Here is a 13,476-nt window from a genome sequence, read left to right on the forward strand (position 1 = left end):
ACATGAACAAAGACGTATGAAAGACACGAAAATGAAAATACTAGTTGCCCAGACAGCCCCGGCTGACGGTCAGAAAAAGGGTGGGACACAGACAAATAATTCAGCAGCTCCCGTTAAAGGGACATGCAACTATTGCAAGCAGCCAGGCCACTACGTACATGAATGTCCAGTCCTGAAACACAATATAGCAACAGGTAAAACTAAAGAAAGACTGCATCAGGCTAGACAAGACCAGGTCCAACAACAGACTTCGCAGAATTCACAACAAATGCATGCTTCATCACATACAGGACAGGCCGCAGCGGCATCACAGCCACAGCCCATTGCCGCGACACAGCAAGTTTCACGACAGATGTGCCAGTATGCCCAATCAGATTACCCCGATTATCAGCGATACACATGAAACAGCCTAGAGAGGGAGGTTGGCTTGCCTCTTATTGAGATTCCTGTAGATCAAGAGGGTCCTTATGTACACAGTCAAGTATTGGGAAAAGACAGAAAGTTTTTAATTGACACAGGGGCAAGCCGCACAACAATCAGCCATGATGAAGTCCCAGGGGCACCCCTCTTAGGCTCACAGAATGTTTCCCTTGGTTTTTCAGGACAGCCTATTGTAAATGAAGTATCAAAACCTGTCCCCTTAGCGGTAGGTCCACTATCACGTGTTACAGACTTGTTACTCACGAAATCATGTCCAGAAAACTTGTTAGGTATCAAAACACTGAAGGCTCTAGGAGCCGTGATATGCTGCTCTCCGGAAGGAGTTAGACTTTTCCTGCGAGACTTCAAGGGTCACTATGTATTACGAGAGTTTGATGTCAGATTGAAAAATGTACCAGAACACCTGTGGGCACAAGGCCCAACCGATGTAGGCTGCATGCACATTACACCATATCGTGTTACACTCAAGCCAGGTGTTGTTTTACCCCGAATCAGACAATACAAGTTACCACCCGATGCTGTAGTGGCTTTACTGGAAATCATTGAAGAACTCATTGCCCAAGGAGTGGTCGTAGAGACCGACTCCAATATCTGTAATTCCCCTATCATTCCGATTCTTAAACGTACTGATCCCAATGCACCGCCAGTATATCGGCTGGTGATTGATTTACGAGAACTGAATAAATGCATTGTTCCACAGTACCCTGTGGTTCCCGATATCTCATCCTTATTGACTGCCATTGACTCAGAAGCAACGTTCTTTACTGTAATTGACCTCAAGAACGCCTTCTTCAGTGTGCCCATTGATCCAGAGAGCCAATATCTCTTCGGATTCAGTTTAAATGGACGAAGTTTCAAATTTTCACGCGCACCTCAAGGATTCACAGAAAGCCCCAGCATCTATAGCCAAGCACTGAAAAGACAACTTGATTGTATCCAAATGCCAGTTAACACTGCCTTACTGCAATACGTCGATGATCTGCTGATCACCGCACGAAGTGAGCCCGAATGTGAGCAAGCATCACTGACGGTTTTACATTTTCTGGCCGACAAGGGACACAAGGTGTCTCCTTCGAAGCTACAATTCTGTGTTCAGCAAGTTGTGTACTTGGGTCACTTGCTGTCCAAAGTGGGGAGACAGCTCACTCCTGATCACATCCAGTTAATTGTAAATATGCCACAACCCCAGACACAAAAGGAAGTGCGGGCCTTTATAGGCCTCACCTCGTACTGCAGACAATGGATTCCTCAGTATGCATTTCTAGCTAAACCACTCATTCAGTTAACAACACAGGAGGCAGCGACTTCGACCGCCCTTCCTTGGACTCAGGAACATACACAAGCTTTTGAGGAATTAAAGAAAGCTTTATGTCAAGCACCAGTTCTAGCGACACCATGTTACAGCAAACCGTTTACACTTTTTGTTACAGAACGTGATGGTACAGCGTTATCTGTCCTCACTCAAGACCAAGCAGGTTCACATAAGCCTTGCGCTTATTTTTCAAGTACATTGGATTCAGTAGCCCAGGCACTCCCTGCGTGCTTAAAGTCAGTTGCCGCAACAGCCTTAGCAATCAGACAGAGCGATTCAATTGTATTAGGACACCCATTAACAGTACAAGTTCCACATTCTGTAGAGGTCCTTCTAAACCGAACCCAGACTCAACACTTGACTATAGCACGACTGACAGGTTATGAATTGACGCTATTCCAGCCACACATTGAAATCAGACGCTGTAACATTCTAAACCCCGCAACATTGTTACCTTCAATTATGACAGATCCAGCCCCACATGATTGTATAGAGATCATTAATGCAGTAACAAAGCCCCGACGAGACTTAACAGATGTTCCACTGACAAATCCAGACCTGACACTTTACGTGGACGGTTCATGTATGAGAACAAGTACAGGAGAATTAGTGGCCGCGTATGCAGTGACCACTGAAACTGAAGTCAAAGAAACACATCGTATTGACACACTGTCTGCTCAAGCGGCGGAGCTCATCGCTCTGACCCGAGCCTGCATACTAGCCAAGAACAGAAATGTTAACATATACACAGATTCCCGTTATGCTTTCGGAGTCGTACACGACTTCGGAGTGTTATGGCAAGAACGAGGTTTTTTGACCTCTCACGGTGCCAAGATCCAACACGGTTCCCTTTTTCAAGCCCTGTTAGAAGCAATACATCTGCCTTCAGGCATATCCATCATGAAGTGTAAAGCACATACTAAAGTTACAGATTCTGTTTCCCAGGGTAATGATCTGGCAGACCAAACAGCAAAACATACAGCATTGACTCACACCCAGACAAAAGATGTGACAAAGACAATAGTACCGACACAGTGTATGTCAGTTAGGGATCCCACACTAGATGTAATCGATATTCAGACACATGCCACTCCAGATGAAATCAGGAAATGGACCGAACTAGGAGGGATTCAGACAGATCAAGGATGGATGACAAAGGGAAAATCTACATGGTTTCTCCCTGACTCTATGGTTCAAGTCATAATAAATACAGCACATAGTCCAGCACATCTAGGAGAAAAAGCTATGTTAGACAGTTTACAGAATCTCTGGTACAACAAACACTTACGAGCAGCAGCAAAACAGAAAGTGCGTACTTGCATGATCTGTTGTCAGTTCAATCCAGGTAAAAGCGTCCCTGTAGAGCAAGGTGGATTTCATCCTCCCGACCACCCTTTTGAAGTCCTCCAGATGGATTATATCCAGATGGACCGTTGTCGAGGATTTAAGTACGTCCTCGTAGTTGTTTGTGCACTTTCCCGTTGGACCGAAGCATATCCAGTCCCAGATTACACTGCCCCGACCACTGCCAGGCAGCTGGTCCGAGAATTCTTCCCACGGTACGGCTTGCCTCGTATCGTGTACTCAGATAACGGACAGCCATTCTCATCCGAGCTCATGAAACAGGTTTCCCTTCTGCTAGGATATCAGTGGAGGTTCCATTGTGTCCGACATCCCGAGACCGCTGGCCTTGTAGAAAGGCATAACCAGACATTGAAAACCCGCCTTGCAAAAATCTGTAAAGAGAAAGGGGTCGACTGGATAGTCGCCCTGCCCGTTGCACTGTTTTACATGAGAATGGTCCCCCATTCGAGATCAGGGCTATCCCCGTATGAAGTGGTCTTTGGCAGACCACCGAATATGTGGGGGACGCCCATGCCTAAGAAAATCACCGATGTTGATTGTAATATGCTGACAGATTACCTTGCCTCCTTGATGTCTGCACTCCAATCATGTCGTTCACAGGTTGCCGCAGCTTTTCCCGACAACACTGATGTAAAGCCACATGATGTCCGTCCCGGCGATGCTGTGTTGATTCGCAACTTCGACAGGAAAAGTCCGCTGGAGCCCCGCTGGAAAGAGCCGAAGATCATCCTTCTTACCACGAGGACCGCGATCAAGGTGGAAGGCCGAAAGGGGTGGATCCACACGAGTCATATTAAAAAATGCAACGAACTGCTGCCAGAAACGGACTCGTCCACCCCCTCAAAGGACTGCCTCGAATCTAGTGACTGTAAAATTCCCAAGCGAGAGAAAACTCCCCAAGAGGAGTATCGAACAAAACTTCGATCTAGCAAGTCAGACAGTTTAATTGTTTAAGTCCTCCCCTAGGTGAATCGGTTAAATAGTTTCTGACATGTATCCCCTAGATCAAGATAGAGAGAGAGAGAGACAACTCAAGAAACGTACATACTGTAAATCACTCCGCAGTCACTGTATAGTGACATTATTGGTTATGTTTTTTCTAAGTCTTTTGATTATTGTTGCTAGTATACTATTGCCAATATACTACCCTATCTTCAAGCGTGAACAATCTGCTTACAATGTAACTGCCGAACATTCTTTTAGTGAATTACCGCCTCATGAACTCTCCTACAGGCTTGCGCTGCGCAACAACACATTCATTAGTATGTTACATCACTCCCATCAGACTAACAATGCTACAAACTGTTGGATATGTGGCCGACTCCCTCCCTATCAGAAATATAAGGGAGTTCTGCCTCTCTTCCCGTACCCGTTCACTCACAATGGCTCCTGTGGTGCATGGTTTAGATTAATTAATTCTTTAGATTCTGATATTGCTGTTTTCGAGGGGAATTGGATTTGGGGAAACCTGAACCTAGTTCTGCTCAACGTCTGCTACCCTGACAAGAAGGGACTTCCCATTAGGACAAGAACTGATCTAGAAAATGAAGTATATGGATTAGGTAATTATACAATTAACCTCATGATTCTTACTGTTGAATCCGAAGCTGCACCAGTTCTCCCTGCTATGTCAGTATTACCAGTCACAGGTGACTTATGTGTCAGAAAGAAGGGTTCAGTACACTTAGGTCATAGTAAATGTACTACCGTGGTCGAATTCAGTGATCATGGCAAGTCTTCTTTTAGAGCTACTCGTCATTCCTATTTTGTTTGTGGTCATACCGCATACATACGTTTACCTCTAGATTGGGATGGTACCTGTTATATTGCCTTCCTTCTGCCACCTGTTTTCCTAGCCCCTCCTGATTATCACAGAAATACAAATCTAGTAAAGAGTAGACTCAGAAGAGATCTCCCGATTGTCGACTATACTGAAACGGCATGGGAGCAATACACAGATTTCAATAAAGGATTCTTTTTCTTCACAGGCCCCGTCCAAAACAGTAAACTAATAAGAAGATTAACTAGAACACTCGAAGCAGTAGTGAATGAAACTGCCTCCGCTCTAGGCAACTTAACAGAGGAGCAGTCCGCCATGCGGGTTGTTGTTCTTCAAAACCGTCTCGTTATTGACGTCATCTTGGCAGACAGAGGCGGAGCTTGTAAGGTCATCGGGTCAAGTTGCTGTGTTTTCATTCCAGAAAACGCGCCAACGGTATACCAAGCTATTACACGTCTTCATAAAATTGCAAGTTTGATACATCAGAATCCAGGCACCTGGACTTGGTCTGGTTGGTTCTGGACAACATTGACTGCTTGGGGATGGAAGATCCTATCCTTCCTAGGCATTGCCCTTGTCATAGTATTCAGTTGCTGCCTGTGCCTACAATGTGGGCCAGCGATTTGTGGACTGTGTGCCACGTCGTGCATTGCACATTCCAGTTTTCACTCAAAACGCAAAAAGAAGAAAGAAGAACAAATGGTGTTACAAGAACAGACTGATCGATTCATGAGGATCGATATATCATGAAGGGTCCGTAGGGAACAAGGAGGGAATGAGGAAATATACATTTTATGGTCAAGAAATGTTCCCTAACGTGTACCCCACCGTCCCCATGTACGAGTTTAAAGTGCATGTAACTTCCCTCCTGTGCCAGCTATGAAGACGCAAATGCATTTGCGTCCAACGTTAACATGTCCTCTTTCAGACCCGCCATGAACGGGTTGAATATTCAGTTCTTAAGTATGCTATGCCAACGTCTTTTTGTGGTGTACTTTACACGTTATTCAGCTCTGGCGAAGTAGGCCCCGAATTCTGCCATCGAGCCTTTTTCTGTCTTCTGACTCTGAACGCCTCAGCCTGGGCTGCCTCTGTACCCGTGACCTCTGCCTTACTCCCTGCGCGGCCCACGGCGCTTAGCTCAGCCTGCTGCCTGCCAAGACCAAATTCAACCTTCGCATTATCTGTTCCGCTCCTCGAAAATACATTCCTACCTACTAGTCTAAGAAAACATCCCCCCAGCTGCAGAGCAAAGGGCCCGGCCTCACTGTCTCCGTGCAAGTAATTCATAGCCTCTGTTACCATGGTAGGCCCATGCCCCCTCGCATCTCATGTAGACACTTAGATGCTTATACACGCACTAACAATCCGTATAGAATAGCTTCTGCCCCAGAGACCTTTCCCTTCTAGATAATATGGTTCCTAAACATCAGATATCAGATATGATAGTGGTACGAGTTGATCTGACATGCCAGACTTCTGTCTCTTTCCGCTAGTGTAAATGTCAAGTCCCCTGCACCCTCCAGTCACACGTCATGCACACGTCATGCAGCTGCGCGCGCATCCAGGCTTCAGATTTCTGCTGACATTGCAATATTCTGCTTTGCACCCACCTACTTGTGATACTTACATATGACGTTTCTAGCACACGCCTCTATGATCACGCCTAGTTCACACCTTCTAATTACGTATCACTACCACGTGTGTGCTCTTATCTTGTTTCTCTCAGCTGTTACGCCTACTGTATTGGTTTCTATAATATGATTTAAGTATATAAGCTATGTATTGTCAATAAAATATTGCTCTATCCCTTCCTGCACCCCAGTGGTGGCAGGAACCCGATATCCGATCTGGTCCGATCTGGTACCATGACCATTCCTTTTTAAGGAATAAAACCCCTAAGAACTCTAACACCACGGACTCTGCCTCTTTCTTTCCGAGTGAGTTATTTTTGTTTTAGTACTTACCTGCATAGAAATTAAGACGGTAAATCAAATATTTACCACACATAATCCTGACAATATATAATTATTGTTCTACAAGATAAGTGTTTATCTCCCTTGATCGTGCGGTAGAGCGTCGACGCGTTTCGATGGTCTTAGTGATAGGTTACCATCTTTATCAAGACTATTCTAATTAGTCTCTCCCACTTATTTCGGCACTGGTTGGTTGCCCGTGATGTCAAAAAACTCCTGCAGATAAACATATTGCCGTCAGTGTCTTACATATCATGCATTTAAGTACAGACAGCTCTTATATTTTTTGACAATTCTCATGTCTGGACATATCTACAATATTCGTGGTGCTGATATCATAACATTTCTCATCTCTATATGTTAAAAGTAGAGGGATGGACTTCAAATTGCAGTGTTATATGCCTGTATTTACAAAGAGTAAGGGATCTGCCCTTCTACTGCACACAGAGTGAGATAATTATCACAATTCTACAAATTTCACAGTCAGATATAAATAGGTCAATGTCCTGATCCTTTAATATTGGATTCCACCCTTCTTATGCATTTCGCTGTTTAGCACGTTGGACAGAGTTATATTTATTAAAAATAGAGATTTTTCTAACGATGCCATGCTGTTTCGTAGTTACAGCTCTAGGATAGTTCTGTGCCCTCGTTTCAACATCTCTATACTCTTATATAGTAGGAGCCTATTTTACCTTTCACATGTTACTGGGTCTTATACATATTCAGCTTGAGTGGTCGGATGTTCATCTCCCACAACATACTCTAAAAAGTGAATATACTGACATTAGCTCTCTGTATTTAGTCACTCTACTCTCCAAATATATCTATATAGCTGCATGATAATTTTACCGTTTAGGTTCTGTTCCTGATCCTGGTTTTATATATTCTGGGTTAAATATCCCTTCCACTCGCGTTTCATAGGCTGATCCCTGTTGGGCTTTCTGCATGTAGAGATATAAAGGTATGGGCCAGTTGAGTATTGCTCATTTTCACAACTATTTATCACGTTTTATAAACATCCGGGCACTTTTTAGTTTACCTTAAGTTTATCTTTAGGTTTTCGAAGGTTCGTGTGCTACACTGTTCCCTTTGCGTTTTCTGTGGGACTTCACAGCGCGCTGGTCTGTTGGTTTAATTGTGGACAAAAGGTATACGTTGTTTTATTCTAATTGCCCATATTTTTTATGTTGTGCACTTAAACCCCTTCTTTCCCCTACTTACGGATGTTATATCTGTTGTTCTTCTCACGTGGCGGGTACCTTTTCACTGACCGTTTCTATCGGAAAGAAACAGATAGGGCTGTTTGTTAGTTTTGTGTTTAAATTACGGGCCGGAATTCCCTGACTATTCCAGTTTGCCTTCCGCTTAGTAAGGGCTCTTACCTGAATGAGGCAGAATCCTCTTCTCCCTCACCCCTCGTCCTTCACGATTAGTCAGTGTCTCAAGCTGACCGCCGGTCGTCTCACGTCTAATTAAACGAAGAGACCGTTGCGCATTTTACGTTGTTTTTAAATATCACGTTCTAGTGCGCTATTGGGTAAGGCTCTCTTGTACCAGGTGAGCGCTGTGAAGTAATTAATTCTGTGCAGGGATATTTTCATCTGTGTTTACTTCCGCTATTCCTGTGGGTTCCACGCCTCGTTTTGGTACGCGGCCATCTTTAATCATCTCTCATGGAATAGACCGCGTTATATGTTTCATTAAACGCTAACTTTATTATTAGTCCCATTGTCTTGCTTCATGCACTGATTCATAATTGCCTAACATAACTATTATCTCCATTATTGTATTTATACTGACCAACCACAATCAATTCTTGTTTGTTTACGAACCAAATATATATTGTTATTTTGTTTATTAGCGGGTCACTACTTTTAATATAAGTTTGACAACTGTCTAGTTTGGATATCTGGTGCTCTGAATGCACCCGAGTTATACAGATACATCCTGTCTAAAAGTGCATACAGGCAGATTTTGCAAGGCATCAGTTGTTATAAGTGTGTGGTACTCCCTGTCGCACATATATAAGGCAGGGTGCCTGGTATCCAGATTTACTCGTGCGGACTGACCGGGCATAAATGTATTCATTGATTTGCCACGATTCTCATCCAGTCCTCTCTGGAATTTAACCCTTTATTTATCGTGTCCAAGTATATCATGAACCACTGCTCTTGTGATTTGCGTATCATTTCTACATTGCCGCCTCTTCTACTTACGCTCACCTTTTCTAAGATGAACCATGTGAATTCATTACATCCATGGTTCTTCATTCTATAATGGTCTGTTAGGGGAGCGTTTTCTTTTAGATTTTTAATTGCTGATCTGTGTTCCAACAGTCTGATCCGGAGTTCCCTCCCTGTCTCGCCCACGTAGCCGTAGCCACATGGGCAGATTAAGAGGTACACTACACTCTTACTTCTGCAATAATTTAGACTCTGAGGATTCAATGTTTTGCCATTGAAGTGAAGTGTTTTACTTTCAATGCAATTGGGGCAAATGGAGCATGATCCACATTTGTAGTTGCCTTGTGCTTTCTTGTTGCCTGTCAAAGTGCTTTGGGACGGGCCCCTAGGATTTTTATAAGTATGTACCAATGCATTTCTAATTGTCTTGTTCCTCCTGAAGGAAAACAAAGGTTTTGGCATTGGTGTCGACAATTCGCTATACAGAATTTTCCAGTTTCGGTTCACAATATTTTTTAATTTGTTACTCAACCCTGAATATTGGCTGAAAAACACTATTCTATTTGCTGTCTTATCTGTTTTCTCTTTATTCATATCTAAAAGGGCCTCCCTGTTGTAAAATCTAGCTCTTTTCAGAGATGATTTTATTAGTTTTTTCGGATAGCCCCGATCCAGCAATTTTCTCTCTGTGATCTCTGCATGATGGTAAAAATCATCTAAGTTCGTGCAGTTCCGCCTTAAACGCAGAAATTCCCCAAAGGGAATGTTATCTCTCTGGGATTTTGGGTGATTGCTTTGATACTTTAACAAGCTATTTTTATCCGTTGGCTTGGTGTATAATTCTACCTCCAGTTTCCCCTGGGAATCTTTTAATTTGATATCTAAAAATCTACACTACTGTTGCTGTAATGCGCGGTAAATCTAAGATTGTTATCACCTAAGTTGAGCCATTCTAGGAAGGAAACCAGCTCCTCACTGGCACCGTTCCAGACAAAGATGATATTGTCTATGAAACGGTGCCAGTGGGTGACATTTTCAAAATAGGGTGCTGCCTCGTTGTGGATATGTTTTGATTCAAAATTAGCCACATAGAGGCAGGCCAGACTGGGGGCACAAGTGGCCCCCATACTGGTCCCCTTGACCTGTTTATACAGGTCCTCTTTGAACAAGAAAATATTATTTTTCAGGACCAGTTCAATACAGCCCAAAATGAATACTTTGTGGCCGTCACTGAGGTCAATATCCCCCAGGATGGTCGATATAACCTTAATGGTATCATCCTGGGGGATATTTGTATATAAGGCCTCAATATCTAGAGTGACCAGATATTGAGTGTCCCTATTGAAGGCCATACCTTCAAAGATAGAAATTGTGTGGGCTGTATCTTTCAAATAGGATTTCTGGACCTGTACCACTGGACGTAAAAAATAGTCCGCATATTTACTAAGTGGTTCTAATAGAGATCCAAGGCTGCTGACAATCGGGCGCATAGGAGGATTTTCAGCATTCTTGTGGATTTTAGGTAATCCGTATATTGCTGGAATTATCGGAATCCTATTAAGTAAAAAATTGTATTCATCATCGCAGATTACACCGGTCTCTCTACCCTGATTTAAGAAGATAGAAACATCTCTCTTTAATTTATCAATTGTTTTGTATGAGGTGGGGGTATAATGATCTGTTACATCTAGAAGGGACTTCATTTTCTTATCATAGTCTGAGCTGTTAAAAATAACAACCCCACCCCCCTTGTCAGCGGGTTTTATTATTATTTGATCACAATCCTGTAGATCTTTTAGTGCTGTTCTTTGACTATTTGACAGATTGTTTGTTGTGCTTCCTACTGATGCTAGGGTGTTCCTCACTTCTATCTCCACTATCCTCTCGAATAATTCTACGTTCCTTTCTACCTGATTCAGGCTAGGGGTAAAGGTTGATTTTGGTTTAAAACCAGTTGTATTTTGTTTAGGTTCATAATCTCTATCTGCAAAATATCTATTGAGTCTTACTTTCCTGAAAAAGCTTTTCATATCTTTCTCAAGTTCAAATTTGTTAGGTGGGGCACTGGGAGCGAAACTAAAGCCATATCTCAGGACTTCAATTTCTTCAGTTGTTATTATTCTGTCGGAAAAATTAATAATAGGGAAATCCCTTATCTCCAATACCTCGCATTCCGTGTTTTTAGGTAGTTTGGAGTGCCTAAATTTTGAGGTTGTTGGTTCCTCGTGGGCTCGTCCCGGGAGTAATTCCGGTAGCCTCTGTGCCCCCTGAAGGGGTGGCCTCCTAAAAAAGGTTGCTGTTCCTTCTGATGGATGTAATGAATTCACATGGTTCATCTTAGAAAAGGTGAGCGTAAGTAGAAGAGGCGGCAATGTAGAAATGATACGCAAATCACGAGAGCAGTGGTTCATGATATACTTGGACACGATAAATAAAGGGTTAAATTCCAGAGAGGACTGGATGAGAATCGTGGCAAATCAATGAATACATTTATGCCCGGTCAGTCCGCATGAGTAAATATGGATACCAGGCACCCTGCCTTATATATGTGCGACAGGGAGTACCACACACTTATAACAACTGATGCCTTGCAAAATCTGCCTATATGCACTTTTAGACAGGATGTATCTGTATAACTCAGGTGCATTCAGAGCACCAGATATCCAAACTAGACAGTTGTCGAACTTATATTAAAAGCAGTGACCCGCTAATAAACCAAATAACAATATATATTTGGTTCGTAAACAAACAAGAATTGATTGTGGTTGGTCAGTATAAATATAATAATGGAGATAATAGTTATGTTAGGCAATTATGAATCAGTGCATGAATCAAGACAATGGGACTAACAATAAAGTTAGCGTTTAATGAAACATATAACGCGGTCTATTCCATGAGAGATGATTAAAGATGGCCGCGTACCAAAATGAGGCGTGGAACCCACAGGAATAGCGGAAGTAAACACAGATGAAAATATCCCCGCACAGAATTAATTACTTCACAGCGCTCACCTGGTACAAGAGAGCCTTACCCAATAGCGCACTAGAACGTGATATTTAAAAACAACGTAAAATGCGCAACGGTCTCTTCGTTTAATTAGACGTGAGACGACCGGCGGTCAGCTTGAGACACACAAAACTAACAAACAGCCCTATCTGTTTCTTTCCGATAGAAACGGTCAGTGAAAAGGTACCCGCCCCGCCCCGTGAGAAGAACAACAGATATAACATCCGTAAGTAGGGGAAAGAAGGGGTTTAAGTGCACAACATTAAAAATATGGGCAATTAGAATAAAACAACGTATACCTTTTGTCCACAATCAAACCAACAGACCAGCGCGCTGTGAAGTCCCACAGAAAACGCAAAGGGAACAGTGTAGCACACGAACCTTCGAAAACCTAAAGATAAACTTAAGGTAAACTAAAAAGTGCCCGGATGTTTATAAAACGTGATAAATAGTTGTGAAAATGAGCAATACTCAACTGGCCCATACCTTTATATCTCTACATGCAGAAAGCCCAACAGGGATCAGCCTATGAAACGCGAGTGGAAGGGATATTTAACCCAGAATATATAAAACCAGGATCAGGAACAGAACCTAAACGGTAAAATTATCATGCGGCTATATAGAGATATTTGGAGAGTAGAGTGACTAAATACAGAGAGCTAATGCCAGTATATTCACTTTTTAGAGTATGTTGTGGGAGATGAACATCCGACCACTCAAGCTGAATATGTATAAGACCCAGTAACATGTGAAAGGTAAAATAGGCTCCTACTATATAAGAGTATAGAGATGTTGAAACGAGGGCACAGAACTATACTAGAGCTGTAACGACGAAACAGCATGGCATCGTTAGAAAAATCTCTATTTTTAATAAATATAACTCTGTCCAACGTGCTAAACAGCGAAATGCATAAGAAGGGTGGAATCCAATATTAAAGGATCAGGACATTGACCTATTTATATCTGACTGTGAAATTTGTAGAATTGTGATAATTATCTCACTCTGTGTGCAGTAGAAGGGCAGATCCCTCACTCTTTGTAAATACAGGCATATAACACTGCAATTTGAAGTCCATCCCTCTACTTTTAACATATAGAGATGAGAAATGTTATGATATTAGCACCACGAATATTGTAGATATGTCCAGACATGAGAATTGTCAAAAAATATAAGAGCTGTCTGTACTTAAATGCATGATATGTAAGACACTGACGGCAATATGTTTATCTGTAGGAGTTTTTTGACATCACGGGCAACCAACCAGTGCCGAAATAAGTGGGAGAGACTAATTAGAATAGTCTTGATAAAGATGGTAACCTATCACTAAGACCATCGAAATGCGTCGACGCTCTACCGCACGATCAAGGGAGATAAACACTTATCTTGTAGAACAATAATTATATATTGTC

The sequence above is a fragment of the Lissotriton vulgaris genome, chromosome 3_1, assembly GCF_964263255.1.
Source record: "Lissotriton vulgaris chromosome 3_1, aLisVul1.2, whole genome shotgun sequence".
Classification (NCBI taxonomy): Eukaryota; Metazoa; Chordata; class Amphibia; order Caudata; family Salamandridae; genus Lissotriton; species Lissotriton vulgaris.